We start from the raw sequence: 17,304 nt of genomic DNA, 5'->3' as shown, positions 1-17,304 counted from the left end.
TACCATGTGAATCTGAAATTTTTAACCACATACATTATCTCGCCCTCTGAAAGGAGGATTCTTACTTCAAATGGAGAAGCATTACTTTACTGCAAAATTTCAATAGAAAGGTCTTTCCATAGGAGGCAGGTCTCTCTATGCCCTATGATATTGTGGTGTTTCTTCAGCACATACCTCTCATCTCAGATCATAAGTTTGGGAAATACATGTTTAGCCATTTTCCATTTTAAGCCTTCATTAATACGCATACATTTGCATTTCAGTGTGAATTAAATCAACTATACTTAGCCCCACACCTGAAATTACATGATGTCAAGTTGTGGGTCAGGTGAACATGGCTTGGCAAAAATGGCCTCACAGGGCAAATTAGGATCAATTTGTCTGGTGGCCAGAGGTTCATACAGTACCTACCCTAGGTTAATCCAGAGGCTTAATCTGGCCTGTCAATCACAGGGGCTGAAGCTCACACACGATTCCCTTCTGTGTCTGTAGAAGGGTCTGAGACCTGCACGCCCTCAGTCCCAGCCTTGAACCCGGAGGTTCTCCATTCAAGCCCCAAAGTCTTTCATAACAGGTTACCTTAGTAGGGCTGTTAGTTAGGCACTTGTGTAGAAAAAGGATTATTTTTTCTGCCTAATGCTGGGCTCCCTTGTTGTGCATAAATCTTGCTTCTTTTACTTAAGAGCTAAACGATTAAACAAGACTTGTAGTAACAGATGTGCCTTAGCTTGGGCTCCTACCTCCATCAGCTCTTTGCATAGCTTTCAGGATAATTTTAGATGTTATGAATGGGAGCTTGGTTTCGTTCATAACAGCAAAACCAACTTCCACAGATTCTAAGTAAACCGGAAAACCATCCCTGCCCTTTGGATATACTTAAAAAGTGTGCGTTAATGTCTGCAGACTGGTTAAACCATACAGAAATGGAGTAGGAAATCTCTTTCACGAGTGAGTACTTTGGGCTCAAGAGAGCTTAAAATTCTTTTCTTTTCTCTTTCTCCCAGCTCACAGTTAAGTGTATATTGGAGCACAATATGGGAGTTACTCTTCAACATGATCTCGCAAAGCTGTATTACTTTTCCATTTACTCAGAGTAGGAGGCTAGAATAGATCTCTGCTTCCAAGGACCTCCACATTAGGGCACCCACAAAGGGGAATTGACCATTACTCCTCCCTGGGGCCTCCCTGACAAAAATGAGAAGAACCAGTTCGGCAGGTGTCTATACCCTGTGATCAAAGGTTGCTGAGAGAAAAAGTAGGATCAATAGTGCCATATCATTTTCCCTTAGTGATTTCTAAGTGAAGATCATTGATCAAAGCCACAGGTACAGCCTCTGTGCTGTTCCCAGCATGCAGGCTGAACTAGTAGCACCCGCTTCTCAGCCACATACCTACCATACATAGAATCATAGAGTTGGAAGGGACCCTGAGGATCATCTAGTCCAGCCCCCTGCAATGCAGGAATATGTAGCTGTCCCATACGGGAATCAAACCTGCAACCTTGGTGTTATCAGCACCACGCTCTGACCAACTGAGCTATCTGGGACACGAAACAACTACTCTGAAATCACTGAGCGTGAGCCTTTCACTAAGGTTCCTTATATGCCATTTGATTGCTACTGACTTGGGGGCTTGTCCTAAAATAGCAAAATCCAGATAATAGCCTGAATATGCCATTTATTAACCACCCACGTCTTTTGTCAACAAAGCATTTGTGTTAATCAATTATGGATAATGCCTTCCTTCATCAATTATAGAATGACAAATCTGCAGGGTTTTTTTTCTTCTTCTTTTAAAAATATCTGACCCTGAATGGTGAGAAGACTGCCTTCCAGGATGATCAAAGCACCTTTACTGATGAGGGAAAAAACCTGCTGTTCTGGAAAATTCAACAGCATCTGGCTCTGTCCCTTTTGATTATGCAGAAGGTGGAGCCTGTTTAAGAGACCATCTTTCAACCGTACAACTTTTCCACTATGGTCACGGTGGCACCATTTTCAAACAATGTTTCCATTGTTCCAAAAGTATTTTGCCTTAGGAGCCACTTATAATTCGGGAATAAGTTGTGGCGTTTGTCTCTTCTGCCTATCAGCTTATAAGTGACAATCTGCACAGAGAATTGATCACTACTGAAAAGCAAAGAAATATTTAATGAAATAAATAAATAGAAAGCTCCACGGCTAAGTGAATATGTCATGTCTCTCCAGGCAAAGTTCAATGTCCAGTTTAGTATAGTATATAAGGCAGAAATACTAATTTTAGTGGGAAGCAATGGTGGATTTTTTTTGCTTGTCTGATTTTTTTGTGTTGTTGTTTGTAGTATGTCAGGAGAAGCCAATTAGAAAAAATTATCATGTACTTTTAAAGCAGCCTAATTAGTATTAGAAGGAAATGGGTCATTTCACCCTCATTTCAAATCTGCTGTGACGCTAATATTCTATTTGACAGTGCTATCTTTTCCCAAGCCTCTTATCTGTTTTTATATATAAAGCTTGTTGGCCTCTTCTCCACAAAATGCCCAAACTGTTGTACAATAAAACAAATAATTAAAATAGCGTATCTGTTAAAGACAAGCATAACTTAAAACTAGCAAGAGTTTATAACCTGCAGCAATAAAAAACACCTGTATAAAACCATCCTCAATTCAGCCTTCCAGCAATTTTATTTTACAAGGCTGTCCAATAATGATAACAATAAAAATAAACAAAATACAACAACTTGCTGGAGAAGTTAGCACGTGGATAAAGAGGCATAGTTCATGTGGCTGGCTGTCCCACAAGACCCCTGAAAAGCGCTTTTTAAAAAACACAGTGCCCCCAAATGCACACTTTGGAGCACCGCACAAGATCTCTGCCCTGAAAAAAAGCTTTTTTGAGGGGGGCACAAGCTCGTGTGAGTCACATGATTCACACGCAGCCCTGAAAAATGGTATCCTGGTTTTGGGCCACTTCGTATTGGAAATTTTGGGAGTGGAAGCAGTGCAGCACTGTGACCACTAGGTCCAACCCATGGAGATGATCCAGTCTCGATGGTATCAAAAGCCAAATAGAAGGAGGAAAAAGCCACTGGACCATACGCCCTGAAAATCTCTTAGGGCAACCAAGGCTGCTTCTGTCCCTGAACCAGGCCTGAATCCAGTCTGAATTAGGCCCATGTGATTTGTTTCATCCAATAACTCCTGCAGCAGAGCAGCTTTGCATATCCCCTCGCAAAATCTTGGCTCCTTTTCCTCACCCTTCTCGCTTGGAGAGCTGCCCACTTGAAGAGGCAGTGAGAGCTCTTGTTCACCTGGGACTCCTGATAAAGGCTGTTTCACTTCCCTTCCTTCCAGGGGCTGTGACTCTTGCACCTTGTCCAGAGGGCATGTCTTTGGGGGAGACCACAAGGGCTGAAGTCCTCAGCCCAGGAGGAGCAGATGGCAGGAGATAGGAACGGTAGTTGCAGCATGAACACACAGCAATAAATAGAAGACTTACAAGGCATGAAACTTGGGATTATTTTTATAGTTTAGGCCACAATCCTAGGCACACTTACTCAAGAGTGACAAGAGTGAGTACCACTGCAATTGATGCTACAGAACATTTGCCGTGACCTTGTTAACATCCTTAAACTGGGTGTCAAATGTATGAGAGGGTGTTTGGGGGACGTTGCTAACCTGCCTACCTGCTACACATTGAGCTTTACTGAACCCAACATTCAGCATCCCCTGGCAGCAAAAGCCACTAGATAGGGTGCTGAACCTGACTTCCTGCCATGGAGCTTTGGTTGTGTGTCGGCTGAAAATGCGTGGTACTGTTTCAGCATAAGAGTGTGACACAGTTGTGTAAGGGGTTAGGTATTCTCTTTGCCATTGCCTTTTTTCTTTAGTGAGTAGCATTTGGTTTCTTGCCTCCATCTGGTGTGGGTATTAGTTTTCTTAGCACCATTTGCGTCCCCCTATGTCTTCTGTATATCTATAGGTAGCTCTTTCAATAGTGTTTAGTCCCCCAACCCTTCATTTAGTGTAAGTTAGCTTTCCCCCTGTCACTCCACTTGCCTGTTTCATTGTTGTTCCCAATTGCCTCCCTAGTTCTTTATCCCAACTGCCATATTGTTGCCTCCTCTCCTCATGTTTGCCTTTTAAACTCACAAAACACCCCTCTCTGTTTCTTTCCTGTTGCTTCCCATTGGCCAATGAAATCCAAGGCAATGCTTACAAAATCAGCTCATTTAAACACAATGGCTTTTTTTCGGATGGAGTGGAGCTGGTCAACTACACTAAATAGTAGTCTAAAGCAGGGATGACTATCCCACGGCTTGACTTCTGTAAGAACTGCATACCCTCCAACATTTCTCCAATGAAAATAGGGACATCCCATTCCATAAACTGTTAGAATTCCTGCTCCGGGATTGCAGTCATGGGATTGTTGTCTATCACATGACGGTATGTGTTTTGACTCCACAAAGTGGGAAGTGACGGAGACAGGATGTTTGTGTTACTGTGTTCCGTGAAGTGGAACTATTGTCCTTTGTTTTTTCTCTTTGCTGTCTGATGCTAGAGAGGGAGCCATGTTGCAGTGCTCCGTGTGTGTTTATATGTAAATAAAGTAGATTAGCCAAAATGCTGAGTTGCTGAGGTCTGTTACGCAAGCTGCGAAGACTCTGTGGATCCCTAAGTGTGCCGATGTCTGTTGGCATCGGTCACTGTGATGTTCAGGCTGAAGAAAGCTTTTGAAGCTCTGAATCATCGACCAGGAGGGAGGGAACATGCCAGTCGGGCATGTGTCTCTGCCAGGGTCCTACTCAAGTGTAGGACGAGCTCCTGACATGAACACCATTTATACCCCGCCCATCTGGCTGGCTTGCCCCAGCCACTCTGGGTGACTTCTAACATACATAAAAACCTAATAAAACATTAAACATTAAAAAACCCTTTCCTTTACATGGCTGCCTTCAGATGTCTTCCAAAAGTTGTGTACAGTGGACCCTCTGGATATAAACTTAATTCGTTCTGGGGGTCCTTACGTACCCCGAAAAGTCTGCAACATGAGGCGCTGCTTCTGCAAATGCACGTGGCGCGATAGAGTGTTTCTGCATGCGGCACGCAGAGCGCTTGTGTGCATGCGTGCGCGGCGAAACCCGGAAGTATACACTTCCAAGTTTGCCACCGTCACAGTGCGAAAGTTACGTTACCCAAAGGTAACGTAACCCAACAGTCCACTGTAGTTACTTATCTCCTTGACTCAGGGGGTCACATAACTCCATACTCACCAACGTTTTTCCAGTAAAAACAAGAAAATCCTAAGGAAAAGCAGGACATTCAAAGATCAAATCAGAAACCAGGACAGCTCCTGTAAATCCAGGACTGTCCCTGAAAAATAGGGACACTTGGAGGATCTGCAACTGTTGTTGTTGTTTTAAATGCTTGGAGCAAGTTTTTGAGTCTTTGGCATTGAGTGGTGGTGGGAGAAAGCAATATTACATTATTAGGCTGGGTATTTTCTTAATGTTTCGGTGCTATCTGTTCAAACAGAGGACCAAGAAGTTAATGCAGGCATATGGCTATCATTCTGTGCCTGCATTAATTTGGAGTTAATGACATTGATTAGACTCTGTAGATCAGTGAGGCGAGCACACTGTAGTGCCATTTCATACATTATTTTGGAACCTATTGCCAAACATGCTGATGGCATGCATGTCTATTATCTGCAATATTTGCTGGGAAATGCTTGTAAGCAGGAGGACCCAGGCCCTTAATGCTTGCAGGGATTTTGCCAGAAAAGGCCATGATTTATACATGTGTGAGCTGAACCATTCATCAATAATGCTGTGTGTACTTTGTACTCAGAAATAGGTTCCCCAACAGGGAAAATAAAATGAATTGGCCCTAAGATATGCCTTTTAAAATACAAGTCACCTAGCAACCCTAACTCCCAAAGTTCCAGAGGCTCTAATTGGATGATTTTGCAAGTATTCATAAATGATTCCTATTGAAAGAATTTTTTTACAGGCTTTAATGAACTAGAGGCTAGGCAAGAGTTATCAGCCAGTTTTATAAGAATAGGAAAGGCATTTTGAATCATGAGTGAAAACTGACTGAATTTTCAGCAAGGATGAATGAGAAAACCATATATGATTTCTCACTAGTATAACTGGGATGGGTACAACCTGAACAAGGTGCAAAATTGGCAATAAATATTACATTATCAACACTGAAGTAAAATAATGGTCTGGAAAGACAGGTATCAGTATGGTTGGTGAGGGTAGCAGACCAGATGGAATGGCACCATTGCAACTTCTGATTGACTCTATACCTGGACCTTAAAACCATAAAGTGTGTCCTGCTACTGAAATAAGAAACTATAGGTGGTGATGAGAACATCAGACGTTCAGCACTGGAAGCATTAACTAAGGGATTTTGTTCCTTCACAGAGGAAATACCTCATCTGTAGCAGTGGATGGTATGGTGGAGCTAACCTGCTCACCTGATCTCTGTGTCTGGCTGAGTCGCTGCAGCATACTGGGATGGGGAGCGATGCAGTGGTGAGGTTGGCATGGTGCAAATGCACCAGCAGATCCAATCTGGTGCTCCTGCCAGTGTGTTTGCACCACACTGACCTGCCTGCTATGCTCCTTCCCCTCCCTTTCCCAGCATGATGCAGGAACTGAAGGATTATACCTGAAAGACCGTCTCCACCTCCATCGTTCAGCCTGGACACTGAGGTCTAGTGCCAAGGGCCTTCTGGAGGTTCCCTCACTGCGAGAAGTGAAGTTACAGGGAACCAGGCGCCTGCCCTGTGGAATGCCCTCCCATCACATGTCAAGGAAATAAACAACTTTTAGAAGACATCTGAAGGCAGCCCTGTTTAGGGAAGTTTTTAATGTTTGAAGTTTTATTCTGTTTTTAATGTTCTGTTGAAAGCCGCCCAGAGTGGCTGGAGAAGCTCAGCCAGATGGGCGGAGTAGAAATAAATTATTATTATTATTATTATTATTATTATTATTATTAATTACTCAGCTGATCAAAGGTCACGTGAGCAGCATAGCCTTACCATGCCAGTTGCAGCTGCTCAGCAGTGAGAATGTGTCATCTCAGCAGCAACACTCATGAACTTGGTTTATGGTAGAGGGCATATAAGTGGCTAGCAGGGGCACCGCTGCCTCTCATAGCAGCAGGGAGGATGAAGGCTTGTTTCACAGCACTCAGATAAGGAGGGACTATTTTTGCCTACGGTGTCTTGGCTTGAGCTTAATGGAGAGTGAGAGCTTTTAAAATTCAAAGCTGCCCATCAACTCTTTGCATTTGTGGCAACTGAAAATGGAGAACAGCACACACAGTTCTTAACAATACTGTATCCACAGAACCAGTGCATGTAGGAAGCATGGGGGAAGATAATAAATAAGCTACAGTGAGAAAACAGAGGCATGGAAACAAGGCAAAAATGGGACAAAGCTAGTGTGGCTATCAATGGCCTAAGCAGGTATCATGAATATTACCCACATCTAAGCCCAGAAATGTGGATGAAGAGTTCAAATATGCTCTTATCATGTGCTCCAATGTAGCTTTTATAAGGGCATTATTAGCCCATTGATTATGAAACTGAATAGTATTTATCCTGCAGATCTGACAAATCCATATCAGAACGTGTGACAATTCATCAACAGTGAGCATTGATAAAAAATGTAAGTGGTAGTTAATTTCATTGCCCATCCCCTGTGCTAAACCATTCAGTACATTAGGATGCACTAGGCTTCAAAATACGTGGTGGGAGAGAAGGAGGGAGGGAGGGAGGGAGGGAGAGAAAACAAGCCTTCAAAAGCTTGTCTCAAAAACTACAAAGAAGAATGATTAGGTCTATGGTGGATCACTGAATGCTGATGGAGCATATTTGAAATGTGCAGAACAGCTGCAGCAGAATATAGCAGAAAGGAAACAAATAAGTATGAAATCTTTTAAGCAGCAAGGATGAGAACACAAGTTTCTAAATGTAAGGTCAGGTGATTTGTTTGTTTCAAATAACCTGTCCTGAGCCCTGGGGATGCATGACCTAAGGGTTCAATAAACAAGCAGTTCAAATAAACATACAATAGCCAAATAACGCTTTGACGTAAGGAAAGTGATGAAATGTGTTATTTTTAACAGATGATGCGTGTCCCACATCTCTGCAATTGCGTGTCTCAAGCTTCCCTCCTGAATTCTTTTGGTAGCTAAGGAGGAGAAGGAAAGTACTAAGCTTTATTTGAGGAACTTACTATATTTCTCTTAGGAGGACCCCAACTGCTTCTTCTCTCAAGGGACTCTACACTGGGACAGGACTGCTTCCTCTTGCTTTAGCAGGGGGTAGCTCAGGGTCTTTGTGACATCAGCAGCTACTGCACAAATCTCCACCGCCAGGTCAAATCTAAATTCCAGAGGAGATTGGTTCAATGGCAGCTGATGTCACAAAGTCAGCTCTTTTCTTCCAGCATGGCTACAGAGGTGGACTACAGCTGAACAGTATGAGGAGGAGGCAAAGGCTGCAGGAAATCTGAGCTTCAGCTGCAGAGGAAGCAGTGGACAGAGTCCAAATGGACAGCGAGATGCAAAGAAAGTTGGGTCAAAGCCAGCTGGATAGGGATGTAGCCAGGTATAGCCAACCACTTGATGGTCCTTCCAACCACCCAATGGGCCTCCAGCTTGTTAAGAACCTTGGTTGCCATGGCAGCCAAAACAGAATCCTGTGCTTCTGAATGAGAGTCTAGGATTGAAATTGAAACTGAAATACTTTATTGTCACTTGTACAACTTGTATACAGTGAGATTACATGAGCACCCCCCACTCAGCTCTCTTAGTCTTAATTCCCCTCGTTTACTGACGCACACCCACCAAACCCAAAAGTCAGTTGCCCTGTTGTTATCTTTTCATTCAACAGCCTAACAGCCCATGGATAGAAGCTGTTCTTTACCCTGTTGGTGTGACTAATCATGCTTCTATATCTTCTGCCTGAGGGCAGTAGATCAAGAAAGTGCTGGCCAGGGTGTGAATCATCCCTGAGAAATTTCCTCACTCTCCTGAGGCAACGTTCTTCTGCTATTTCATCCAGCGGATTCACAGGACAGCCCATAATATCTTGTGCTGTATTCACCACCCTCTGTAGGCACTTCCTATCAGATGGTGTCAAACCAGCGTACCACACCGTGATGCAGTATGAAAGGACACTTTCTATTGTTGACCGGTAGAAGGAGATAATCAAATGTTGATTGACATCCTTCTTCCACAATACTCTGAGGAGATGGAGTCTCTGTTGGGCTTTCTTAACCACCTGGGTTGTATTTATTTTCCAAGTAAGGTCTTCACTGAGATAAACTCCTAGTAATTTAAAGGAAGAGACTCTCTCCACACAGCCCTCCCTGATGTACAGCGGGGCTAGTTCTCCTCTCTTCTTCCGAAAGTCCAACACCATCTCCTTTGTCTTGCTGATATTAAAGTGCAAGTTGTTCGCTGTAGATATTTTTTGGACCTCCCCTCTATAAGCTGATTCATCCCCACCTGTTATTAAATCCATTATGGTGGTGTCATCTGCAAACTTAATAAAACTTAATAAACTTAATAATAATAATAATAAACTTAATAATATGGGGAGAGCCATAGCTGTGGATGAACTGCCAAATGCTAAAACACACACCACACAAAACAAAATGGTAGAAATCAGGACTGTGCCACAGCAGGTGTTTGTCTTATATTTTTAAATTCTTCCGCATATTAACCAACCCTCCACATGAAACAAACTAGGACCTTAGGAAGACAAGTTTAGTGCAGTCCAGTTTCTGTTATACTAGTTTACTGCATCTAGGGAGCTTTAGTTGTGAGGAACATGTGATAGAAACAAAGGGATTAAACAGGAAATTGTAGTCAGCAGCAAGCAGGATTTGGAAGTACCTTAATGTTACTAAGGTTCCAAGGCAATGATCCACTAAAACGATAATTTAATTAGCAATTAATCTACCACACAATAGAGTGACTGAAGTACCTGAATATTTCGTTTGGCTGAGTGTGCTGCAACCCTTGTCTAACTGATGGTATTTCTCTGAGATTTGATATCCAATTGGGTTTGCAATGGACTTTCCACACAAAAATGAATCAATTTCAAAAGGCTGTGGAGATGGCAAACAATGGGGAATTGTCAAGGATGCCATAATTGCTAAAAACAATGATAAATGAGCCTGCATGCAATGAGCTGATTCTAGCAATATCCCATCATCTACAGCCCCAGTTATTTTAAATGGCTTTTAATTAGCAGCATGAATGCAAATGACTTGAGGCCTCAAATGAGAGATGCAGATCTTTCTGTACCTGCCTGCCTTCTGCTGGGGCTGGAGACAGATTTTCTTACATACGTTCTTAGGTTTGTTAAAAATGGGTGAATATAATATTGGTATGCGGCATCTCAATTCCATTATTGATGGATCCCCAAAACTGTATTACAGGTTATCACAGGGAATCTTGGAGCCAGGTTCTTAGGTACCAAGGGACTCTGAAGGTTTATCCAGACTTGCCATTGCTCCATTGAGGAAACCCACTCTTTACCATTGAACTGGAGTAAAACATTGATTGGGTTTTCTCTGGATTGATGTTTGCTCCAATTTATAGTTAAAGAGTGGGTTTTCTGGGGTAAAGCAGCAAGGCAAGGTCAAAACTGCTCTTACCCATGCTAGAAAGTGTGGGACAAGGGGGAAACTGCTCTGACACCTGCTTTTTTTCAAGGACAAGGGCAATTATGGATGAGCCCTCAGATTGCTGATCAGACAAGCAGACCCGATGGGGGTTTGGGTGTCCTGGATTTGGGATGGAAAAGTTGGCATGTACACTGATCTTCCCTCACAAAAGGAAGAGGGAGAGCAACATGTCAGTGGCTCAGAAGTGAAACTCTCAGATCCCTTCCATTCCAAAGCTCTCTTCCCTACCCCTTTTCTGTCACCGATGGATAGAAGTGAGTAGATGGTGATAATGAAAATTCTGAGAAAGTGTGAAAAGTACCTTCAGTTAATCACAGGGGCCCATAAATGGGGATGCTAACTTAGTTTTTTTGGGGGGGGGTAGCACTCCCCATGAATGATGCTGCAGGCAAGCATTATTGCCACGAAATTGTTTTTTATTTAGTTCATAGTTTTGCAGGTCAGAGGGTCTTCTTCATAAAATTCTTACTGCCTGGTGTATTGTGGAAGGTTCTTCCTCTGCTTCCCCTCCCCTCTTAATGTTCTGAAACTTCTTTTTTCTTTTAGTTTTGTTGGCCTTTTGCGAGCATGAGGCTGGGAACAGCCACTCCAGACCATGGCATATATTAGACTGGCAGTGCAGTTCATTGGAGACTAATGATTCTTATAGGCCAGAGTCCTAAGCTCCGTATTGCTCTCTAAGGCCTTGTTTCCTGAGTTCATTGCTGTGAAGTTCAGCCAGAAGTGGTTTCTATTTATCTGTCATAGAAGGCACTGGAAAAGGACAAGCAAATATTATGGTTCTAGTGCTAGCGCTGCTTGTGTTTACGAGCAATAGTGAGTATACATTTTCAATGTTATATTAGTCACAGCCTCCTGCCTCCTGGAAGGCTGCCATTGTAGTCACTGGCACTGCAAAAAGAGAATGTGCTGTGTACTTACCACACGGATGCAGCCTAGAATGATATGTGTTGAGGATGTAATCCGAACAATTCTTAGGGATGCTGGTTTGCTTAGCACAGGTGAAGCCAAAGGGCCAGAGATGAGTGAACTCTCCAAAATAGCCTCAGATGGACTTGTTACCTATCTGTCCTGCCCCCCACTGCTCCAAATATCAGGGGAAATAGGATATTTTTCAGCCAATTGGAGGGTACCAGGCTGCCTCCATATGACCTATTTATTGAGATTTATCTTAACTTGTTTTTAGAGAGATTCCTAGCCTGAATTTCATTATTCAGGGAACAGTGACACCCTGGGTGGAAAAGAAATGTTCCTGCTTATAAAAGTGATGCCTGTTCTTGGATCCAAAGCAAAGGAAGAAAACTGTTTCTGTTCCAACTCTTGAGTTTGTGTTTGCTGCAGTGCTACGTTCTCAGTTAGAAAGACCTCTATTTAAGTCCCGATGTGCATGCTCTGTACAGAAGAGTGCTCTGCAGAAGGCCAGCAGTCACATGCATACAAGTGGGCAAGGGCAGATCTGCTATGAAACTAATGAAGCTCAGACCCTCCACATGTCCATATTTTCCAGGGACAGTCCTGGATTTACAGAAAACTGTCCCAAAGTTTGAGAGTCAGTAGCACAAATGTTGTATAGGTGTGGTGATCTGTCTTCAACAGGCCCATTGAAGAAGATAACAGTGGTTACCCAGACTTTGTTGCTGGTTGCAAAGGGGCCACCATGACAGTTCAAGCTTCAAGACCCCCAAAATGTAGGTCCGCCCCTGCATGTGGCTGAGAAACATCCAACTCTGCCAGTCTAAACTTATTTCTCATGTAGGAAGCCATCGAAATTAAGGGTTTATGGCACGTCAGAGGTTTTCAACCTTTTTGAGTCTACGGCTCCCTTGCCCAACTACATCATTTCTGCGGCACCCCTGTGGGGTTCAGGAGCCCAGTTATGTCACCCCTTGCCTGCAGAGATGGTAGTCCCTCACTACTTTTCAAATACCCTCCCTTGTGGGGTGTTCCCTCAGCCTCCTCTCCCCTCTTCTTGGGAGTCCTCTGGGCAACCACTGCTGGCACCCCTGGTCTCTGACCTGCTCCCCTGCCCCAAAGAGAGGTGTCTTCACACACTGCTCCACAGGGGCTTAGAAAGGACCCCCTGGCTAGCCCCAGACATATCATTCACCTGCTGAGCTTGTAGCCAGGGCTGCTGCAACAAACAGCTGTGCAAGCCTTTGGCAGGCAGAGATGCAAGAGGGCATCAGAGGATGGAGGGAAGGAAAGAGGGACAGAGGCCAGTGTTGCCTGCAGCACCCCAGACGATCATTCAAGGCACCCCAGGGTGCCACAGCACACTGGTTGAAAACCACTGGTTTGTTGATACAGTGGTACCTCAGTTTACAGACGCTTCAGGTTACAGATTCCGCTAACCCAGAAATAGTACCTTTGGGTTAAGAACTTTGCTTCAGGATGAGAACAGAAATTGTGCGGTGGCAGTGGGAGGCCCCATTAGCTAAAGTGGTATCTCAGGTTAAGAACAGTTTCAGGTTAAGAACGGAGCTCCAGAACGAATTAAGTTCTTAACCCAAGGTACCATTGTAGTTGCTGTACAGTCATCTGCTATAGTAATGGGGAGTAGGAGAGACTAAAGACCTTGCTTAGCCATAAGCAATGTTTTACATAGTGTCCATTAACACAAGAGAATGAACTGCGAATTGAAGTGTTGCCTCCTACCATCCATCATTCACATCACTGTAGTGAATAATGAGAATAAAACGTCCACAAACTCTTATTTGATAGGAGCCTTGCTGTTGATGTGTGCCGATGCAAAACAGCCATTTTCCAGAGGTACATCAGGATAATTTTACCTCAGCATTTGTTCATAAAACAAGTCAAGTGCAGCTCACGACAGTCTGTTTTATTTATTATTTTAAACAATTTATATACTGCTTACCTACCATCGCCTGGACTGTGTTGCTGAATTCAGGATCCTAGAGAACATGACCAAACATTAAAGTTCACCTTACTTTAAATGTAAGTGTCCCATGTTTCAGATTCCTTCCACCTTTTATTGGTGTGCATGATACAGGGATATATGAAAGTACCTCAATTGGCTCTATCAAAATTTTTTATTCTGATTTTAAATTATTGGAATCTATTCCAACTGGGACCAAAGGGTGGGTTATAAATGTTTCTATTTTTAAAAAGTACCACATAACTTCATTAGGCCCAATATATATCTAGCATAAATGTATGCTGTTGATTCATCCTAGTGTTGGGCACTGTCTTCCAAATGTGCTAGATTTGCACAATCATGTGCCTTGTACTTCTTCAAAATTTTGTTTCATAAAAAGCAGCATTTGAACACACGCCAACGTTTATGTGGGTGAAAATGTATTAGGTTGTAGGCAGTTCTATTTTTTCCTAGAAAAAGAGGTGCCTGAATGCACCATAGAAACCCCCCATGTTCTCTTTTAATGGCACTAGCGCCCACCTGAGACATGCCGGAACCGAGTTCCGGCAAGTTCTGGCTGAAAAAAAGCCCTAGTTGGAAGAATGGCAGATGAAGGTGATGGACTATATGGAACTGGCAGAAATGACTGGCAGAATCCGAGACCAGGGAGAAGAGTCGGTGGAAGAAGATTGGAAGAAATTTAAAGACTATCTACAGAAATACTGTAAAATTAATGAATGTTAGAATGATGTTGGAATGAAGCTAAGGGGTTTTTAGTAGTAATGCTACAAGGAGTATGTAAAAATGGACTGTTAACAGATGAGAATATACAATTATTACATATTAAGACAAAGGTCTAAGATAAAAACAAAGAGGGAAAGGATTTGCTGAATTAACTTACTGAACTGGAATACAAAAAAGGGGAGGTGTGAGGAGGTCAGGGAAACAAGTGAGTGAAAGACAAGATATGGAAAGATTGATTTATTTTTAATTGTTTTTACTTTTTTGTATTTTGTATTTTCTTCTTTTTTTTATTCTTTCTTATTATTACTATTGTAACTTTTTTTTTTATTTTTGAAACTTTAATAAATATCTTATAAAAAAAACAAAAAAACCCCCTAGTTGTACTTCTCTATTGCCTGTGTACAAGCATACGCTTCAAAAAACCTTTTCCAGTTTGAGGAGTGTTGTTATGCCTCCTCTTTTCATGGCTGATGGAATATTCCTGGGATTACTTTAATTATTCTAGGTTTAAATGCAACATTCTCACACAAATAAATACATCTGAGTTCATTCGTTTGATGAGCAAGGTTAAAACAGGTCTTGATTTTCTGCTCATTGCATTCTTAAATCACTTGGTTCTAATATATCTAAAACCGCTCACAAGCTATTCTTCGGGATACAGGTTTGTTGTTATGACATACTGTTTCCTGTATATGAAAACATTATACTCCATGTCCATGTGGAGTTTTAAAATTGGTTTCCACAAAAAAGTGCACTGTTATCACTGTCTTTGCCCTATTGTTCCTGCCTTTAGGGAGACACATAAACAACTTTGTTTATACTTTGCTGACTTGTGAATTTCTCCCATTTTTTTTGATGTTATATTTATACTGCTTCTGCTTCTTGTCACTTTACTGTATGAACCCCTCTACTTGGTTCCTGGTAGGGGTGTGCGTGAACTTCATTTACTTCCTGAATTATGAGGCAGATAGGAGTGATATGGACGAGGTTTCCACATGCCTGAGTTGGAGCGCGCTCTTTAACAAGAGTTTTTGAGTCAGATAAGGGGCTCCCTAAAGCCCCAAGTTACTCTGTGAAGTCAGGTGCCCCCCCCCCCAGGATTTTCAAAGCTACCACTGCGTTAAAATAAAATGAAATGCAGTAAAAGCAAAATGGAGCTGATAGCAAAACATCCTGAACTTAAGTGGTGGAAAGATGCAGGGAATCTTTTGCCTAGGCTTTAATCACAGTTAATTATCCCATGGCACTCAAACCACCACAATTTGTGGGAGAGATGTTGAGTGTTTGTTTTTCACACTGATCTATTCTGTTTTTTCCTACCATCACCCTTTCCCTTGTGAAGGCAGATATCTCTCTCCCTGGGAGAAGAGGCAATATCCCCCAAAATTCCAGGGGGAGGGCAGAAGTCCATCGTACCAACAAACTTTGTGGTAACAGGGTCTTTTCTGGGTGCCAGGTAGGTGGGTAATATTTTCCCCACTTCAGAATTTCTTTGGGATCTATACTAATTACTTCAGTATCCTGGTCACCCTATGATTTCTATTGTAATCCCCCCCCCCAAAAAAGTATGTCCTTGAAGAAGAATCACTGCACTTATAATTCTGAAATTTGGCAGGCTTCATCCTTTCAACAGGGCTGCTCATGCATCCATTTCTGGCAGAAAACAAGATCCAAGTATTAAAAATAATAACAAAGATCAGACACAAGATCTACCCACCAGGGAAGAATGGCAGATTAAACTGATGGACTACATGGAACTGGCGGAAATGACTGGCAGAATTCGAGACCAGGGAGAAGAGTCGGTGGAAGAAGACTGGAAAAAATTTAAAGTATATCTACAGAAACATTGTAAAATTAATGAGTGTTAGGAGGATGCTGGAATGAAGTTACATGGTTTTAGTAGAAATGTAACAAAGAATTAAGTAAAAGCTGATTGATAATGGGTTAAAATGAAAAAATTCAAGGTTAGATCGTTAAGATAAATTATAGAATAAAAATTGAGAAAGATGGGAAGAACTTGCTGAAATAGTGAATTGAACTAGAATACAAAAAAAGGGAGGTGTGAGGAGGTCAATGAAACAAGTAAAGGAAAGGTAAAGCTATGGAATATTGGATGCTAGTTTTAGTTTCTTCTTTGTTTTTCTTTTTTGTTGTATTATTGTATTGCTTTTATATGTTTTATATGTTTTGTTATTGTTTTTTCTTTTTTTATTGTTATTTTTTCTTTTTTCTGTAATTTTTAAACTCTTAATAAATATCATTTAAAAAAAATAATAATAACAAAGATCAAACTTCAAAGGTTTCTTGCACAAAACTCATGAAATGTGTCTGCCTATGATTTGGCAGGATTAATCCACTCTGGAGGGGCTTGTATGCCTGCGATTTTCATTCACTTCTGTGAAAAAGTCTGTGTGTGGGGAGTTTTAGTCGTTTTTTTGATTCCCCATTATAAGTTAATGTGGGCAGGGAGAGTTTTGTTTTAAACAGATCTAATTTGGTCCCAAACAGGAAGGCACCAGACAGCTCTCAAACGGTCTCAAGTACCCTGATCTACAAATACAAACACAAATCGATTTTTGTGGCCATTGCATGCCCCTAGTTATTGATACGGTTTCAAACAGTTATTAGACAATATTTCCCCATGATTCCCCTCCCTCTCACACACATTTCTTTCCCCACACCTAAACATTATTTTCAGTCGATCTGCTTTGGGCCTTATATCATTTTTCTCTGGCTTGACTTAAATTGAACAACTTTTTTCTTTCTCCTCACTGCCTTTTTTGTATATGTATGGAAACATCCCTTCATGTTTTATTTATACAATTATATTAACTTTTTGATTTGGTAGCTGTTCTGTTTCTTCAAAGTAGGAGCTGCTATCAACTACCCCCCACCCGCCGGCCACCCTGCTTTTTATGAGATTTCTGTTTAATTTTCCCAGAGTCTGATTTTTCTTTTTTTCATTCAGTTCTGACCATTCAGTGGTTGCT

At 41.9% G+C, this 17,304-nt stretch overlaps 1 protein-coding gene across 5 annotated transcripts in view; it reads left to right on the top strand.

The window, feature by feature from the left end:
* Positions 1–17,304, top strand: part of SH2D4B (SH2 domain containing 4B) — a 92,404-nt gene that overhangs the window by 9,335 nt on the left and 65,765 nt on the right. Inside the window, exon 1 of one of the 5 annotated variants that reach the window (XM_081005037.1) lies at positions 16,127–16,143. The exons of the other annotated variants lie outside the window; for them this stretch is intronic. The gene's annotated coding sequence lies outside the window, so the exon portion shown is untranslated. Of the gene's footprint in view, positions 1–16,126; positions 16,144–17,304 lie in introns of those variants that run through there. 5 annotated transcript variants of the gene reach the window in all.

The sequence above is a fragment of the Podarcis pityusensis genome (assembly GCF_964106645.2).
Source record: "Podarcis pityusensis genome assembly, chromosome: 5".
NCBI lineage: Eukaryota > Metazoa > Chordata > Lepidosauria > Squamata > Lacertidae > Podarcis > Podarcis pityusensis.
Note: the sequence above shows the minus strand (reverse complement) of the source record. Positions and strands in the feature narration are given on the sequence as shown.